Source organism: Mustela putorius, unplaced genomic scaffold, assembly GCF_011764305.1.
Source record: "Mustela putorius furo isolate JIRA1106 unplaced genomic scaffold, ASM1176430v1.1 tig00000040_pilon_pilon_pilon, whole genome shotgun sequence".
NCBI classification, from domain to species: domain Eukaryota; kingdom Metazoa; phylum Chordata; class Mammalia; order Carnivora; family Mustelidae; genus Mustela; species Mustela putorius.
Window position 1 is genome coordinate 3,886,169 of NW_025421261.1, and position 19,926 is coordinate 3,906,094.

A 19,926-nucleotide genomic window follows, 5' to 3' on the forward strand; every position below is an offset into this window, starting at 1 on the left:
TGAAGTAAAGAAATTCATAATGCGCAAGAAGACTACCACAGACTGGAAAGAACTAAGTGGAAGGAAATCAGTCAAGGAGGGAAGCTCTTCTCCTGCCCCTTGAGACATGCAGCCAGCACTGGCCACTTGACCGACAGGAAACACCAGCCTTTACTATCAAAATACAAAAAGGAAAAAAATCATGTAACGGTTTCTCAGCAAGAAGCCATTAGACAGATGTAATCATAAAGAGACCAAATATTCCTATAAGTGAAACGCATGCAGAGTTTAAAAGCAGCTAACACAAAAGGTGAGGAGAGTTGCCTGTGCGTAGACAATGGCTCAGATGTGAGCGAGCGATCCAGCTGGCCCTCGAACAAGCTGAATCGTGAATTTACAAGACAAACTCGGTACCCGTTAGCTTAAAATTCAAATGACCCCCATCGAAAGCCCAGCTGTGCAACAGGAGCTATTACTCTCAAAGCAAACTTCTCCCTTCTGATCGCGCACCGACGTCCAATCACAGAAGCTCAGCCTTATGCACCCAAATTATTTGCTTTCAACACAGCCTGACCACTGGGCTCGTTCTTTAGATGGCCGAGGCCCGTCAGAATGACCAAGAGGATGAAAGCACGAAAGATTCATTTAAACAAAGGGGCTCATTGTAATCGACAAAATCAAGATCTGTACCAGGCAAATTAGAAGGAAAAAAAAAAAAAAACCTGCTTGAAAGTGTAAGTTCTTCCAAGAGAGAAGGGCTGGGGTCAATTGAAATATAAAGCTGGAAAGACCCACAGATGCAGCCTAAGGAGTCATTCAGCCCATGGAGCACATCTGTTGTCCGTAGATGCAAAGAGAAATAAATAGAAATCAACTACAATGTCCTGAATAAGAAGCATATCGTAACACGGGCTCAGGGAACATGGCAAACCTTGTACCCAATTCAGAGGCAGAATATTTACAAAAGGTCATTTGATAAGTTAGTTGTTTGAAACGCTGAAAATATCTTCTCCCCCAAAAATAATATTATTCATGGTGATTGGCTTCCCACGGTAGACCACAAAAATCTCCTGATACAGGGTAATAATGTGTAAGTATAGTCCTGGGATAATGAGGTACTACAAATTGTTCTGTAAAAATAGAATCTCACCATCCTGCAGAGCAGTGCTTTTCAAATTATGAGTCAGAACGCGGGAAATCAATTCAGTGGGTCTTTCCTTGTTTAATTCTTAACAAAATGGAAGAAATGGAACGGAAAGAATAGAATTGCAAAGATCAAAGTACGTCCCTGTCATAAGTAAATGTATTTCTCCTGAAACTCAATCTCAGTGCTACAGGTATAACTGGCCACGTGCGCTCAGGACTGCAGCGAGTGTGCAATCCCTGTCCTACTGTGGGTCACGGTTGAAACCGTTTGCGTGTCTTTTAGCAAGGCTTTCACGGGGTGCCTAACACAAAGACAGGGTTGAATAGCATTTGTTAAATGAATGAATGAGTGTGTGAGCTGGTGAACACGGGAGGGATGAAGAAACGGGACGCCGGCGGTGCCCTGACACACGCACACCCGACCCTTGCAGAGGAAATCTCGCTCACTCCGGCATCTCCACACGAGTGAGGCAGTAGGGACACACGGTCCCAACAGCTGCTTCTCTTGGCCTGGGACAGCATCTCTGTCACAAGAGGGACCATTGTGTGGGAAAGATGGGGACAGGGTTGCTACAGCGGAGTAGGATTGGACTCTAGAGGCTGGGTTCTGAGGTGAAGGGGGCAGGCGAGAGGATTGCCAGATTTGGCCCATAAAAATACAGGATGCTGGTTAAATTGGAACTTCAGAAAAACAACAAGGAGCCTAAGAGCAAGGAAAACCATCAGCCTTCAGAGTTGGAAGATCAATCTGACCCATCGGTTACTCAAGGAGGCAAAATGCTGTGCACAACACTGTGCTAGATGCAGGGCTCTTGAGCCTGAAGAGGTCAGACAACAGGCAAGGCACTCAGCGATGACCACGCACCTTCCAGCATGAACCCATTTTACCTTCCCCGCCCTGCGCATGGCACTGCTGTCACCTCCACTGAAGACAGAAAACCAAGCACAGAGAAGCTACTCCAGAAAGCTGCCACAGGTCTCCTGTAGAAACACGCCAGTGGGCCTGCGGTGGAGGGCTGGCTGGGTCCGAGGGGCTGGGTCTGGAGGGGGTCTGACCGAGCCTTGCAGGAGGGAAACTCAATAGATGACTTAGGGGAAGAACACTCCGGGCAGAGCCAACAGCTTGGTGGTGAGTCGACATGATCAGGAAACGGGCGCAGGCAAGAGCTGCTGGAGTGCTAGCAGTACGGCAAGAGGAAGGAAAGACTGGAGAGGAACTGCAGGGCGTGAGCACAATCAGTGTGACCGTCCACACTGTCAGTGACCGTCCACACTGTCAGTGACCGTCCAAGGTGTCAGTGACCGTCCACAGTGTCAGTGACCGTCCGCACTGTCAGTGACCGTCCACACTGTCAGTGACCGTCCACAGTGTCAGTGACCGTCCACAGTGTCAGTGACCGTCCACACTGTCAGTGACCGTCCACGCTATCAGTGACCGTCCACGCTGTCAGTGACCGTCCACAGTGTCAGTGACCGTCCACACTGTGAGTGACCGTCCACACTGTCAAGGGGAGCAGCGTCTCCTTTTGCATCTGCAAGCCAGGGCAAACCACCAAGGAACTGGGGACATATAAACACTGTGCTGAGTTGGGCTATTAAGGCAAATTGCTTTGGCAATGGTCCCAAAGACAGGGTAGATGAGGCAGCAGTCAGAGGCCAGGACAAGATCAAGTAAGTCAGAGCAGCGCTGTGGAATCAGAGTCCAGGATTTACCTCCCAGACAGTAGGGAGGAACCTTGGACAATTCAGGCAATAACCCTGAGCCCTGGCTTCCTCACTTCCAAAACAGGGCGGACAGTACAACTTAACCTCATACCTAACACCAAGTACCAAGTAACCACAGCTGAAGAAGGTAGGTGACCCCTGAGAGCCTCACTCTAGCGTACATCACTAGAGTGACCTTAACCGATTACTTGAACTTGAACTCTGTAAACCCCAATTTTCTTGCAATTTTCTTGTCTGTGAAGCACGGATGTTCACACCTGTATTGGGCCTACTGGGAAGAGAGCTGAGATCGTGTGTGTTCTGCCCTCAGAACGATGCCCACCAGAATGTACAATAAATGGCAGTTATTACTGTGTTATGTATGAACTAAGATAAAGCTGTCGTCACAGCCAGGCAGCAACAGTGGTGGAGACAGAAACCGGAAAGCGGAAACAAGCAGAACATACAGGAAGTGTGACGTGACGATTCTAGAAGAGACCACATTCATAAGCAGCAGCATGGAACCGAATACCCCTTTTATTAATATTTTATTTATTTATCGGAGAGAGAGGAGCAGGCTCCTTACTGAGCAAGGAGTCCGATGCGGACTCAATCCCAGGACCCTGGGATCACGACCCGAGCCACCCAGGCGCCCCTGAACGCCCCTTTTCCAGAGAGCCAGATGCGCTCTGCCCAGCGGATGTGGCTCCTGCACGTCCCCTCCAGGTTAGATCATGGAGGATGGCAGCGCTAGCGACGCAGGTTTGCAGACTGAGGGAAGGGGCCTGGAAGGAGAAAACGCAGTCGCCTCTGATTATATAATTGTCCTGCCTCTTTCTGCTCTGAAGCCAGACCCATTGCCGACTTCAGGAAGGCACAATGAAAAGCGCTGCTGAGGCTGAGGTGAGGGGTTTGGGGGGGCAGGTTCCCAACAGGTCAGAGCTGACAGGAGCAGGAATGCACATCAGGGCCAGACTCCACCGGGCTAAGCACACGGGACACGTGTGCTAGCACCTGCCAGGTCTGAAACCACCGTCCTGTGCTTAAGTGTCCTGCCTCTCTAGACAGCAGAACCCACAGAAAGCCGCTCTTCCCGCAGCAGCTCTGCCTTTGGCGAGGCACAAACATCATTCTAAAAATCTAGCGCAGGGCTCAGGGCACTGCTGTGACGGAGGTAAACTCGCCATCCTTTCATTTTTCTTGCAACTCTAAAACTGCTTCTCAAGGACTTGGTTTGTAAACTTAAATACTAAGAAAACGTAAAGGGAAGATGAGCACACCGGTCATGACGATGTGCTGGGTGTCAAACGCGCGCCGTCCGCCCTTCTCCTCTGAAGGGGACACGCAAGGCACGCACAGGACCGGTTTTCCAACCCGTGACTCTCTGCCCCTGTGTTCCCCACAACCTGTCACCCATCTCCCGTGTGGAACAACTGCAAACACATGAGACGTCCAGTCAGAACTCAGCCCTCTTTCAGGCAGAATCTCCCCTGCGCACACCGCACTGGCCTGAGTCGGAGAAACCACGCGCACGGCCACCCCCTAACGAAAATGAAACCAAAGGCCATTCATTAGGAAAAGCTCCATCTCTTGATCTCCCTGAACTAAAGGTTGTCTCCGAAGTTAGAATTAGAGCATTTGGTGGAGATGCAGAGCTGCCTAAATTTTCTCACGCCCTAGCACTTTCGCTTTTGGGAAATGAATATTTAGAAAGGTTTAAGAATATCTTTCTTACACGTTTCTCTCCCTCCCAAATATAGAGAGCGCAACAAAAGCTTCTTCCTTTATGAGTAAGAATGTGTGGCCTGGGAAGAAAGCAATCCCAAACAGACTCCTGACTCAGTTACACACCCGTTCGGACAGATTTTCCCCGATAGGTAGGGAAGAGATGATGTCTTAACTCTTCTAGCAACACTGATTAAAGGGGGTACCTGCTGGGGGTTCAGCAACGCCGAATCAGTCGTCTTTAGAGAGGAGAGACAGAGGCTTCAGAGGCTCCTGCCCCCACTTGGGTAGAAAATGACACAAAGCAAGACACTCGGAGTCACGAGGGAGAGGCTGAAGGGATTTCCTTTCCCAGGAGCTCTTCAAAGACAAAACAGCCACTCGTTTTCTTAATTGTCGTGGTGTATCTCTGGTGTATTTCTTAAGCTGCCCTCTGACCAGCAATGGTGGAGAGCCACTTGCTCTAAGAAATCAAGGTCGGGCGTCTGTTGGCTAGAGGACAAAACAGGAATATTCAGCCAAAAGTCAGTACATACAACAACATCGCTTGGTGTGGGTTGGTCATTTAAAAACAAAGATCCAGGGGGTGCCTGGCCGGCTTGGTTGGTGGAGCAAAAAACTCTTGATCTTCTGGGTGTGGTTTCGAACCTCACGCTAGGTATAGAAATTACTTAAAAACAGAATCTTTTAAAAATACATAAATAAAAATAAAAACCCAAATACAATAAAGAAAAAGAAAGAAAGTTTCAAAGGAGCATCTCACCTCCCTGGAATGACCCCCAAGTGCGACCTAACACTCCCACCACGGAGAAGGAAAGGAAATGAGCAGAGATGCTAAGGGGCCAAGCAACACAGCTGATTTTTGCTGCGGGCCTGGAAAGCTTTAGGTCTTCAGGCTTTTCACTTTTTTTTAGATTTCAGGCCATGGAGCACCCAGGCTGTCGGTCTGGTTTCCGCTCTTCCTCCCTTACTACCGCGACCCTCCTGCTTGACACCGATCGGTCACAGGGCAGGGGCAATGCCGAGCCCTAAACTGGAAGCCGGTGACCAGAGGCCCCGGAAGGCAGGAGCGCCCAGAGGGGCCAAGGGCAGAAGAGACTCCACAGCAGGCAGGGGAGCGTCGTTGCAGCGTGACCTGCGTTGCGGAGGGGGGACCCCAAGTGCTGCCATCCCGGCCCCTCGGGAAACTGCGGCCGCAGTGGACCGCGTGGCCCCGGATCAGCGGTGGGAACGGTTGTCCGGCCTGAGCACTGAGTAAGGCTGTAGGAAGGGTCGCCACCACTGACCTTTGGTTAAGGCCTCGGTGTCGGGCAGTCCTTCATGTAGACAGAGACAAAGGATCCACTGTTCCCAGTGTAGACCTGAGGGGAAGGGGGCTGTGGTGCCCCCTGTGAGCCCATCGCGGCCCAGCGGCCGGCACAGGTTTCCCTTAAACGGCCGCTGCCCCCAGCGCCTCAATGGGACAGGCCCGCGCGCCGCGAAGGGCTCCCGCATCCCCCCTCCCCCCCCCCCCCCCGTTAGCCCCAACCCAGGCAATTCAGGTGAGTGGTGTGGCCGGCGGTCTGTGCGGGACGTGCGGAGTCCGGTGCCGGCGTCGGTCCCCGAAGCCCGCACCGACTGCCCACATCGGCCCGAGGTGCCGGCGATGCTGCTCCTGCGTCCCCGGACACGGACCGCACCCGGACCGCACCCGGAACCGCGGCAGACACCGCACCTGGACCACATCACGGACCCGCACCCCGGACCCGCACCCGGACCGCACACGGACCCGTGGCGGACACCGCGCACGCCCGTCCCCTCCCGCGGCCCCGGCCCGCGCACGCCGCCCGCACCCACCTCCGGCGCGGGAGAGGCGCCCTTGGCCGGCAGCGCGCAGCCCAGGAGCTCGGCCAGGAACTTTGCCATAGACGAGCGCGGGGCTCCCTCCGCAGCGCCCGAGGCGGCCCCGCCCAGTGCGGGAGCAGGAGCGGGAGCAGGAGCCGGAGCAGGAGCGGGGGCGGTGGCCCGGGCCGGGGGCTGGGAGGGGCGGCCGGGGGTGCCGGGGCCGGGACGAGCGCACCTGCCGCCGAACTGGCCTCCCGCGCCGCGCCCGCCGCCCCCGCGGGTGGAGCGAGGGGCAGGTCCCCGCCGGGTGTCGCCGCGGTAAGGGAAGGGCCCGCCGAGGGGGTGGCGGGAGGGCCGACGGCGCCGGGGGCGGGGGGCAGCGGGCAGCGGCGCGGACACCCCCCCCCCCCGGGGCACCGGTGACAGCGCCCGGCTGGACCGCGGGAGGCGACGGCAGGGAGGGTCTGCGCGGGCAGGCGGGCCAGCACGACCCGGTTCCCCAGTTTCCTGCTCCTCGGCGGGACCCGAGGTGGAAAGCGCGGCTGCCCCCGCCGCTCACTGACCCGGGAGAGTTGCGGGTGCAAGGGGCGAGCTGCGGGGGTAGGGGTGGGGGGGCTCCCGGCCAGCCGCAGCCGCCCTCCTCAGGGAAAAGCAAAGAGAGGCGCACCCTCTCCTCACACTGACCCTGTTGCTAGATGCGGCCGCACACGTGTGGCCCCGGACAGTGGAGGTGACTTTGCAGGAACAGAGCTGGACCAGAGCTGCTCCGTGACCAGGCCCAGCTCCCCTCTGGCCTGGGCTGGGGTGACGGTTTACGGTGGAAAAGGGTGGTCAGGCCCTGCGACCGACACAGACAGGTGTGGCCCTGTTTTTCTTTCCAAACCGATAAGGCTTGTCTTCTAACGACAGAGATGACTTTTAGGGCGCAGGCCTCCGTTGCATCCCTGTAGCTGTTTATCTCAAACTTCAGCCTACAGGGCAGTGACCCCGAGAGCTGGTACAAGATCAGAAGTCCTGGGCCCCAGCTCTCAGGGTTTCCCATCGGAAGGTTTGGGGCCACCTCAGGATCTCCTTCGGTATTCTGCGTCCCAAGAGATTATGATGTAGGTGGTGCCCAGGATGGATTTGGAGAAACGGTGCCCCACCTTGTCAAATCCTGAAGTCAGGGCATGCCAGAACGGGAAAGCATTAGTATGGCCATAGACAGAGACCCTAAAGAAAGTTTGTCAAATCACCTCATTTTGTATGCAAGGAAGCAGAGCTAGAAAAGTGCATTACTCCACGAATGACCTTGTGCGAGAGACACTCCAGGCATCACAGACGCACCCCGCACGTCTTGCCTGACTGAATGAACAGGAGACGGGCAGGACGGGTCTAGAGCTCCTGTTTCAGGTTCCAGAATTCTAACTGGTGCAGCAAAGTCACTGTGAATTCAGGAAATAAAATGGGAAGGAAAAGTGTTAAACTAAATTAGTTGGAATACATATCAGCTCAGTGCTTCTCCAAGTTTTTCAGTCAAATATTTTTCACAGTAAAGAGATTATCAAAAACAAATTGTCTGTGTAATCTCTGGTTTCGTCTTTTTTTCATTTTAGCCTATGAAATATTTGCATTCATGATGGTATAAAAAGACCTTTCCTCTGAGTAAAACTACAGCTTCAAGTATTCCATCTTCATCCAGAAGCCCCTGGCACAGGACTCGCTAAACCCCCATTAGCAAAATCAAGAAATGTGGCAGGAAGCCTGGGTAGTTGGGTGGGTTGGGCCTCTGCCTGCAGCTCAGGTCATGTTCTCGGGGTCCTGGGATCGAGCCCCGCATCGCATCGGGCTCTCTGCTCAGCGGGGAGCCTGCTTCCCTCTCTCTTTCCTTGCCTCTCTGCCTCCTTGTGATCTCTGTGTCAAATAAATAAATAAAATCTTTTTTAAAAAATGTGGCACTTAATCCCACTTTTTTTTTAGATTTTATATTTGAGAGAGAGACAGAGACAGTGAGACAGAGTATGAGAGGAGGGGAGAGGGAGAAGCAGGCTCCTGCTGAGCAGGGAGCCCAGAGGTGAAGCAGGTTCCATCCCAGGACTCTGGGCCATGACCTAAGCCAAAATCAAACGCTTAAACAACTGAGCCCCGAAGGTGCCCCTAAATCCCACTTCTGATATTTAATAGCTGTGAGACTTCGGAAAAGTGACATGGCTTCTCTGTTCCTCAGTTTGGGCATCTGCAAATGGGCATACACTCCAGGTGGCTACTGCATGCGGCTTGCGTTTGCTCTCTACTGCTGGCCCAACTCACGTCTTCAGACATCCCCCGTTTACTCCGTCGCGGTTCTGTGGGTGGGCTCAGCGGGGTTGCGTGGCGGGCTCACAAGGCTGAAACCCACATGCAGCCTGCTGGGCTCTTCCCTGGAGGCCCCGAGAAGAATCCGCTTCCAAACCAGCTCCTGGCAGCTGTAGGTCTGAGGTCGCTTCCTTGCTAACTGCCAGCCCAGGCCCCATCCTCCGCTCCCAGAGGCTGCCCCGGCTTCTTTCCACGGGACGACATCTTTAAAGCAGCAGCAGTCGAGCTGAGCCCTTCTCGTGCTGCCTATCTCTGACTTCTTTTGCCAATAGCTAGAGAAAACTAGCTTTAAAGTGGCTCATGTGATTATATGATTATCATATCCAGGCCACCTAGATAATCTCCCTATGCTCGGGTCAACTGTTCGGTCATGTAATCACACCTTCAAAGTCGCCTTTGTCGCATGAAGTAACATAATCACAGAAGTAACGGCAGGGCGAAGGCCGAGAGAGCTTTCTAGAATGCAGCTTACCACAGACTACTCTGAAGAAGTGAACGTATGCACCTTAAATGCTTAGAACGTGACACAACGCCGTTCCCTTCTTACAGTAAAAACTCGATAGAGGTTAGCCGCCATTTTTCTCTGCACATGGCACCACATTTCATTGTCATTATGACTCTGTGTTATTTTAAGGGAATACACTGAGAATCGAAAAGATTGTCCTCGCTGGTGCGGAAGGATGTGGGGAAAAAGGAACCTTTGTGAGCTGTTCGTGGGAATGCAAACTGGTGCAGCCTCTGTGGAAAACAGTATGCAGTTTCCTTAAAAAATTAAAAATAGAAATAACAAATGATCCATTATTGGGTATTCACTCAAAGAAAAAATACCAATTCAAAAAAAGATATGCACCCCTGTGTTTACTGCAGGTCTGTTTACAATAGCCAAGATATGGAAGCAGCCCAAGTGTCGGTTGATAACCAAATGGATAAAGAAAATGTCACACACACACACACACACACACACACACTGTAGAATATTACTCAGCCGTAAAAAGAAGATAAGATCTTACCATTTGGGACAAAATGGATGGACCTAGAGGATATTACAGTAAGTAAAATAAGTCAGAGAAAGAAAAATACCATATTACTTCATTTATATGTGGAATCTAAAAAAAAAAAAAAAAAAACCACAAATGAATGAACTAACAAAAGCACAAATAAAGCAAGAACAAAGGGACAGTTGCCAGAGGACGCCGGAGGGAGGGAGCCGCGGTGCGGGCTTCCAGTCGCGGCATGAGTGAGCTGTGGGAGGAGACGGCCCCGCACGGGGTGCCGTCAGCCGTAGGAAACAGTGTTCCGTGGTGACAGGCGGCAGCGACACGGCAGTGAGCACTGCGGACGGTCAAGTGTCTGTGTTGTACGCCGGAAGCTAACACAGCCCCGCGCGCCAGCTGTGCTCCAGTTAAAAAGGAAGACGGTCGGACCCCACACGACTGACCCCACACGACGGTCCGACCCCACACGACTGACCCCACACGACGGTCCGACCCCACACGACTGACCCCACACGACGGTCCGACCCCACACGACTGACCCCACACGACGGTCCGACCCCACACGACTGACCCCACACGACGGTCCGACCCCACACGACTGACCCCACACGACGGTCCGACCCCACACGACTGACCCCACACGACCGTCCGACCCCACACGACTGACCCCACACGACGGTCCGACCCCACACGACTGACCCCACACGACGGTCCGACCCCACACGACTGACCCCACACGACGGTCCGACCCCACACGACTGACCCCACACGACGGTCCGACCCCACACGACTGACCCCACACGACGGTCCGACCCCACACGACTGACCCCACACGACCGTCCGACCCCACACGACTGACCCCACACGACCGTCCGACCCCACACGACTGACCCCACACGACGGTCCGACCCCACAGGACTGACCCCACACGACCGTCCGACCCCACACGACTGACCCCACACGACGGTCCGACCCCACACGACTGACCCCACACGACGGTCCGACCCCACACGACTGACCCCACACGACCGTCCAACCCCACACGACTGACCCCACACGACGGTCCGACCCCACACGACTGACCCCACACGACGGTCCGACCCCACACGACTGACAGCCGCCCGTCAAGTCCGTGCTTTTGCCATGACGCGATCCTGCATCACCGGAGGCGGGCAGAGGACAGGTTCGTGTGGGGATGTGTCCTTGAGGAAGACTGTGGCAGTAATGAGCGGCAGAAGGAGGAGTACAGGGTCACTGGCCAAAGGTCTGGGTGTCAGGGAAGCTCTACTAAGTTAAGACAGTCTTTAACTGTCTTTTTGGAGAGCAGAGGCGTTCACTTGAGATGATGTTCATCTTAAAGGCTTATCACTTTGCTTGTCTAGACTCATTCCTTTGATGACCTCTTCCTCCCTGTGGCGCCGCCCTTCTGCCGTGTCACAACTGGCCGGTCAAGGAGAAAAAATCTTTTCCGAAGGGCAGTCCCGCTGACCCAGCCTCTCCACAGGGCCTCCCCAGGCCGGAGTCAGCGCCGCGCCTACTTTCTGCTGACTGCCTAGCTAGCAGCACGATGACAGACACCCAGAATCAAAAAAAAAAGCAAACAAGTAAATCACCATCGTCTCTGGTCCTCCCCCATTTAGGTCCTACATAGTTCACTAAAAGGGCTATTCATACACTGACTCAGTATTTCTATTTCTTAGAATTTATCCTAAAAAATAAACCGAGAATCGCTCAAAGAGTACTGCATTTAAATTGTCTCATGTCCATCGGGGCAAGTGTCGTTTTTACTGGCACAGTCGCCATCGTGGTTAAAAGAGCAGGACTAAGGGGCACCTGGGTGGCTCAGTCGGTTAAGCATCTGCCTTCAGCTCGGGCTCCCTGCTGAGCAGCGGAGCCTGCTTCTCCCTGTCCCTCTCCTTCTGTCCCTGCTCCTGTGATCTCTGTCTCTCAAATAAATAAATAAAACCTTACACACACACAAAAAAAAGGCAGGGTGGGAGTTGGCCTGCCTACGGTTGAACCCCGGCTCTGCCAAGTACTGGATGAGTGATTAAGGAAGCTCGGTTCTGCAAGCCTCCGTTCCCTTATCAGGAAAGTAGGAATGAGAACACCTCACCTCCTAAGAATTTAGTTACTACTATGATACTATTATACTGACATCAGGATGGTGCCGATACTAACATATATTCATATAATTAATGGTTCTAAGTAGCATCACCGTAAGCACATTTACCGCAAGCATTTTTGCTACATAACCCAGAGGCCATAAGGTGATATCTCCATACGAGATAAAAATCATGAAAACGGGGTGCCTGGGTGGCTCAGTGGGTTAAGCCGCTGCCTTCGGCTCAGGTCATGATCTCAGGGTCCTGGGATCGAGCCCCGCATCGGGCTCTCTGCTCAGCGGGGAGCCTGCTTCCTCCTCTCTCTCTCTCTCTGCCTGCCTCTATGCCTACTTGTGATCTCTGTCTGTCAAATAAATAAATAAAATCTTAAAAAAAAAATCATGAAAACGAAAGACAGGTATTCATTAGAGAAGAAATAAAGAAACAGGAAAAAGAATAACAAAATCAAAAAGATTTGTTGCAAAATACAAAATGTTTGAATACATTCAAAATGTATAGTGCAGATTCATGGCAATATGTGCAAATAGTGGGTTTTACTTGGTAGACTGGACCTAACAAAGCACTTTCTTTAAAGCATTTCATTCAGAGTATTACACTTTTTTTTTTTTTTTTTTGCTTGTTACTTCATCTTCTCGTTCAGCATCACATTCTCTATTTGCTAAAATATCTCCCTTCATCATGAGAGGTATCAGTTTCCAAACACCAGGACGCGCTCGCAACGGGGCTTCGTACCACAGTGTTTGTTGGTTCTTGACAGATTGTCACATGTCTGCGGACAGACGTTCCCAGATCCCAAACCCCGCACCACTGTGTAGACCATTATGAAGGCTGTGTAGATAATATAAAAGTAACAGTATTGTGTCAGTGGAGAAATCAAATCAAACTGTCAACCAGTTATTTTTTTATCTTTTATAGCAAAACTGCCTCATGGCCAATGAGATATGGCATAGATGCTCCTCTCTGCTGACAGCAAAGATGTCCATGGCAGAGGCTCACAGCAAAAACTCCAGATGCAATAATTAATACACTAATGCTATTACTAACTAGTCAATAGTTCATAATAGTAATAATGTTAACTATTAGAAGGGTTATGATTAACAGTACATCCTCGACTGTTGGCCCATGGCCTGACTGAATGAATGGACAGATGGACAAACACTGACTGAATGAATGGACAGATGGACAAACACTGACTGAATGAATGGACAGATGGACAAATAAATGAACAAAGATACTTGCTGTTGCATTATAAAGCCAAAATTTGTAAGTCTTCTAACATCTAGCAACGGAAGATTTGTTTGGATATATTATAGTTCATAAATGCAGTCAGCATAAAATCTATTTTGAAAGAATATTCACTGGCCTACGAAAACGTTGGTGGGGACAGCACACAGCACGTGCAGTGTGCACTGACTCTGTAAAATGTTTCCATGGATGCATCAGAAGGAAAGGGGAGGAGATATACCAAAGGCCAATAACAGTTCCCTCAGGGTGACAGAATAATAAATTATTTTATTTTCTTTCTTCTATATACATTCCTGAATTTTCTATTCTTTGCAGTGAACCTGAGCACAACATTCATTCTAATAATTTTTATTAAAATCTTATGATGAAGAACTTGGACATTTAAAAAAGTTATCGAGTTCATCTTAATGGATTTAAGACCTTATTATCTCTTTAGTAAAACATTTGCAATAGACCAATTAACACAGCTAAATACACCGCACTGATACTCTCCTTAAGGGATCTGTTTGTAAAGAGGCTTCACTAAATGTCACCCAAATTCAATTTTAAAGACACTCACCTTTATCATAAAGCTAACAGTCGGGTTGTCCTGACGCTGAGGGTGGCAAAGTCATAAGCAGCGCATGTGAGCTGTTCTTACCGCTTACCTACGCTCTTCCCACTCAGCTGAGACACTAACGTAGCAGTTGAGGGCACTCGGGCAGCTCAGTCGGTCAAGCAGCAGGCTCTGGGTTTCGGCTCAGGTCATGACTCACAGACTCACATGACTCACGGACAGAGGCCTGCATCAGGCTCTGCACTCGGTGCAGAGTCCACTTGCGAGTTCTCCCTCCCTCTCTCTCTGCCCCTCCCCCCACATGTGCTATAAATCAATCAATCAATCAATCAAATCTTTTTTTTTTTTAAAAAAAGAAAGGAACTAATGCAGAAGTTGAAACATAAAGCTCTGGAAAGCATCATTTACCCAGAGTCAGTGAGAATGTACGCCTGCCGAGAATAAAGACGACTGCCTCCGCTGATGGATGAACAGATAAAGAAAATGTGATACACGCACACACAGAGACACAGAAGAATATTATTCGGCCATGAAAAAGAATGAAATTTTGTGATTTGTGACAACATGGATGGACCCTGAGGGCATTATGATAAGTGAAATAAGACAGAGAAAGACAAATACTGTATGACCCAGTTACATGTAGAATCTTAGAAAAACTGAAACTAAAACAAGCTCACAAGTACATACAACACATCGGTAGTTACCAGAGGCCATGGGGGTACAGTTGGCAAAGGTGAAGAGGGAGAGGCGCCTATAGCTCAGTCAGCTGAGCCACCGACTCTTGATTTCAGCTCAGGTCATGATCTCAGGGTTGCGAGATCGAGCCCCGTGTTGGACTCTGTGCCCAGCTCATGGAATCTGCTTGGGATTCTCTCCCCCTCCCTCTGCCCCTCCACACCCCCTCTCTCAAATAAATAAATAAAATCTTTCTAAAGAATGGTGAAGGGGGTCAAAATGCACAAACCTCTGTCTATAAAGGAAGTAAGTCATGAAGAGGTAACGTACAGCATGGCGACTCCTGTTGATAATACCGTATTCAGTACCTGAAAGTTGCTACAAGAGTGAGTCTTAGAAGTTCTCATCAGGAGGGAAAAAATATTCTGTACCTCGCCTGGTGACAGATGTTAACTGGACTTATTGTGGGGATCCTTTTGCAACAGACAAATACCAAGTCACTACATTGTACACCTGAAACTGATACAATGTTGCGTGTCAGCCATACCTCGCTAAAAAAAATAATAATCAATGACAGAATCCTGTTTCCTTTGTGGTTCTCAGGGAGAACCGGTATTGCAGTGACTATAAATACTGTACTTTGCTACGGTCAAAAAATAGAGCCGACTGATTAATCAACCATTCCAACTAATTATCATCTATGCAACACATGAATTACAACTTTTCAAAAAATTAGGCTGTCATAAATTGCAATTAACAGCACAACTCTACCGAAGGTTTCATAATGCTCTGATGAGGCAGAAGGCACTTCATCACGGCGTCAGGCTCGCCGGCATAAAAATCATTTATCCCAGTAGGACGGATGAGGGGAGATGCAGGCTAATAGGAACTTTCAGTCGGTAGAAATGCAAGCAAGCCAGGCTCCGCCGTGTTTACAAGCCTGAATGAATGTCTATCAAGCTCTTTAAGCACCTCCTGAGAAAGGCGCTCTGTTTGTCTGAGATGTTATAATTATTATTCCACAGGAATACAATGGGTAACATTCTATTTTACAACAAAGAAAATTAGATTACAAGTTTTCCTACAACCCCCCTCCTCCCACTAAGATCAGACACTGCACAGTCGCGATGGTGCCAATTACGCCACCTTTTCCTGCACCGTGTGCTCCTCGGGCTCTCGGTGATCTGAATGGATTTCATGCCAGATACAACTCCTGGCAGCAATCAAAACAATCAGAAGGAAAACAGTCCCATCTTCTGTGTTCAAGTACTGCTATTGATTCAAACTCCGTATTTGCCTCGCTTCTTTCTTGGCACAAGAGAGTCTGTGGCTTCTGTCCGGGCCCCCGTTTTGCCTCACCAAGAAGAAGGGGAGGGAAAGCCTGGTACATACTAGGCCTTTCCCATCACTGGCTGCTATAAGCCCACTCCCATCAAAGAGAGCGGTTTTCAGAATTTAGTCCAATCTACTCCATCCCCCTCCCCTCGTCCCATTTAAGGGAACTGGAGGCACCTGGAGGTTAATGCCCCGGTTTCCAGAGCTAGCCTACTGGCAGAGCAGGGCCCAGACTCTCCAACTCTGGACAGCCCCCATGGTCCACTGAGTCATTTCCTCGGGGCCCAGCATGGTGACACTCTGCACGTTCTCTAATCATTGATGAGATTTTGCCTGAAAAGTAACACTGTTCTTTGGCTCAGGTGTAAAACAAAAGAAGACAACAAAGAGAGAGATTGTGCCATGGAGGTTAGGGACAAGAGCCCAGCGTCACACCCTTGACGTACCACACCCACATCACAGGCAAGCTTCGTCTCCTGATGCAGGAATTTGGGGTTCATGTCCTGTCACAGTTAGTTGCTCAGGTTTATTTATTTGAAAAGCCATAACAGGACTCCCTGGAAGGGTCTTTGCCAGGTATTTGAAGCTGATGGCCGGAGGCTCTCTAATGGGCAAAGAAATACTTTGCCTCTCCAGCCGCGCCCTGGCTGCCCGGGGTAGGAGGGAGACCTATCCTAACATGGGGAAGAGTCAAGGTTTAGGTCAATGTAATTGGCTGATGCTCAACACAAAAGGAAGTTGGTCTGTTTAAGGGGTTAAATCATTCAGAGCGATATCAATCAGCCTCCAACTCAGCCCTGCAGGGAACTTGTTTTATGACTCTCGAGAGAGGTGCAGCCTGGAGAAATTGAATCAATAAATGGTACAGTTGCAGGATTATAGGTGTGATAAGAAGCTAAGAGAATAAGCTATGCCTCCCCCAGTTTGGGGCTTAATATAAGAGTTACCGTGCTTGTGGGAAAGGGTCAGGTTCACCATGGTGCCGGTGATAGCGGGAGTGCCACGGTCCACGACAAGGACCATGAGAGGACTGTCACTACATAACAATGACAAAACCCACAGCGGCAACAAGGCTACACCAGACCCCTAGGAACCAACTCCGCTCAAGGGTAGAGAACCAAAGTTCACCTCAGAAAAGAATGGGGGAGTGAAAGGGGAACCTCCTACACTGTCGGTGGGAACGCAGGCTGGTGCAGTCACTCTGGAAAACAGCATGGAGGTTCCTCAAAAAGTTGAAAAAAGAACTGCCCTACTTCCCAGCAATCGCACCACTGGGTATTTACCCTAAAGATCGTGTGTTTGATCCAAAGGGGCATGTGCACCCAAATGTTTCTAGCAGCAATGTCCACAATAGCCAAACTATGGGAAGAACCTAGATGTCCATCAACAGATGAATGGATCAAGAAGATGTGGTCTATATACACAATGGAATACTACTATGCAGCCATCAAAACACCTGAAACGTTGCCATTTGCGACAACGTGGATGGAACTAAAGGGTATTAGGCTGAGCGAAATAAACCAGAGAAAGACAATTATCATATGATCTCTCTGATATGAGGAATTTGAGAGACAAGGCAGAGGACCATAGAGATAAAAATGAAACAAGATGAAACCAGAAAGGGAGACAAACTGTAAGAGACTCTTAATCTCAGGAAACAAAGTGAGGGTTGCCAGGGGGGTGGGCAGGGATGGGGTGGCCGGCTGATGGACACTGGAAAGGGTATATGCTGCGGTGAGTACTGTGAACTGTGTAAGACTGATGACTCACAGACCTGTACCCCTGAAACAAATAATATATTAAATGTTAATTTAAAAAAAAGAAGAGAGAAAAGTGGGCACCCATATGGAGCCCTGATTGTCGAGTGCATCACTGGGCACCAGCGAGTGGGACTGTGGCTTACACGAGGCAGAGGAACACTAGGGCTAGGCAGGAAGCAATCATGGCCACAAAGGCCACAAACAATGGAGCAGGGGAAGGCAGCCAGTGCTAAAACGTAGAGCTGCTGCGGGGACAGAGCTAACCATACAAGAGCCGGGATCCCCCACAGGAATCTGCTAGAAGGCTGAAGATCCAAGAGCTTCCCCCGAAAGGGCTTGAGGCAAACGCCATTTTGTCATTTCATTGATTCACACCCTCCTTGGACTGGTCCACATCCCAGCTGGTGTGGCCCGCCTCTTGAAAGTCCCGTTGAAAGACAGCCGGGACAGGGGAATGGACAGGCTGTCAGCCCACGGACAGAAGCACAGCACACCATCCCACTAAAGGCTGCTTCCAACCTAACTAGCCGTAGACGCCCGGATCTGCTCTGCATTAGACACTCAGCCACATTAAAGAGTTCCGGGCAAGGTCACCCCTCGGGCTCCGTCAGCACTAGGACCAATACAAGTTCAAAAATGATACAATGTAAAAAAAAAAAAAAAAAAAAAAAAAAAAAAAGACACAAGGTCAGACCGAATCTTCAACAGCCGCATACTTCAACAAAAGCTTTTAGGAAGAAAACCCACTTCTATTTTCTTTGTTTCTTCCCGCATCAGCTCTGACCTCTCCGTTCTCCATGGGCAGAGGTGCCACAGACGTCTTCCCGCGGCCAAGGAGCACAAGCCAGAATGCGGACTCGACGTGTCCGTTTCTCTCTACCCTGCGTTTCTGTGCTGATGACAGCAACAACGGCCCACGTGACGACGTGAGAGGCACTGTGCTGGGCACTTGGCAGGTATTACCACACATTCTCACATCTGATCGCTTGATCAAGTCCTCCAGGGAATACAATCCTAATCCCCGCTTTATAAATGGGAAAATATGGCACAGAGATGTTTATTTCCTTCCCAAGGTCACAGAGCTAGAAAGACGTGGAGCTTGACCAGGCAGTCCTCCGGAGCCCACCACTCTGCCCTGCATCCGTCGTCATCAGACCAGAGGAGCAGCAAGGGACTGGACCCTTCCAGCACCCCCTGTAGGGAAAACTGAATGTGAAATGAGTTGGGGTTTTTTTAAAGATTTTATTTATTTATTTGATAGACAGAGATCACAAGTAAGCAGAGAGGCAGGGGAAGCAGGCTCCCCACTGTGCAGGGAGCCCAATGTGGGGCTGGATCCCAGGACCCTGAGCTCATGACCTGAGCCGAAGGCAGAGGCTTAACCCACTGAGCCAACCATGTGCCCCATGAAATGAGTTTTAAAAGGAAGCAATTTCCAAATACACACTTGTCTCATCTGAAAACATGAACATTTTTCTGACTAAATAAAAAGTGAGCAGAACCGAAGAATTCTGACCCCCATGCCCTCAAGCTTGCACAAGAGAACGTTCCAAGCCCACTCTCTGAGTCACCCCCCCAACACTTGCTTGCCGAGTAATGCTAGGAGAGTCCCAATGGGCTCACACCTAAACTACATTTAAATTAAAGAGCTTTCCAAATCTCCTGCTAAATTTCCCCAACTTAAGTGAGATTTTAAGTTAAGAACTCAGTCTGATTAGCTTAACTTATTTTCATCCTTTTCAGAGTTTAAGATTCCCAAATGCAGGGGCACCTGAGTGGTTCGTCTTTGACCGAGGTCATGATCCCAGGGTCCTGGGATGCAGCACCGAGTTCCCCACTCAGTAGGGAGGCTTCTCCCTCTCCCTCTGCTGCTCCCCCTGCTTGTGCTTGTGCACACTCTCTCTCTCAAATAAATAAAATCTTTAAAAATATATATATATTCCCATTTGCCAATTACCTTAAATGACACAAGGGTTGCAGGTCAAAGACACCCAACAGCCAAATAAGTGGTCCTACACCAGATAACTTGAGTCCTACAAAGAATGGCAGATATGAGGACAGGCCCAGCACCAGTCACAAGAGCTCCGTTGAGGGAGGAAAAAGGTTCGAGTTTCATCCCTTTGGAAATAAGCCTCAGACTTAGCCAGGGAAGAATCTGCAGATGTCCAGGGTCTAATCACCCACCACCAATCACAAGAGTTCGTAGATTCTCATTAATCTCAAGGATACACGTCTGTAGAGGGTACATGGCGATTAGGAAGGAGAAACCATTTATTAAAACATGCCGGAGGCATCAGCAAACAAAAGAAAACGTAATCGTAGAGAGGGTGCCCCTAGTAACCTACCCCAAAAGATAAGGAAAACAAATGATCCAAACTAAAAGACTCTGAAGAGGGGGCGAAGAAGGGGGGGAAAAACAGGTTTTGTGTCTGACTCTGGAAGCACGGATTATGCGCACACTGAGAGCTGGCGGGCAGATGGGTGAAGCTCATAAACGAATATTAAATCTACTCAAACCCTCG

At 50.1% G+C, this 19,926-nt stretch overlaps 1 long non-coding RNA gene across 2 annotated transcripts in view; it reads right to left on the reverse strand.

Annotated features, from left to right (window-relative positions):
• LOC101672239 overlaps positions 1–6,000 on the reverse strand; it is a 106,452-nt gene extending 100,452 nt beyond the window's left edge. For both annotated transcript variants that reach the window (XR_006605293.1, XR_201151.2), the window contains exons 1-2: positions 5,841–6,000; positions 4,761–5,046 (exon numbers count right to left, since the gene is read on the reverse strand). This is a non-coding gene — a long non-coding RNA (uncharacterized LOC101672239). The remainder of the gene's footprint in view (positions 1–4,760; positions 5,047–5,840) is intronic.
• Between the last annotated feature and the right edge of the window lie 13,926 nt (positions 6,001–19,926).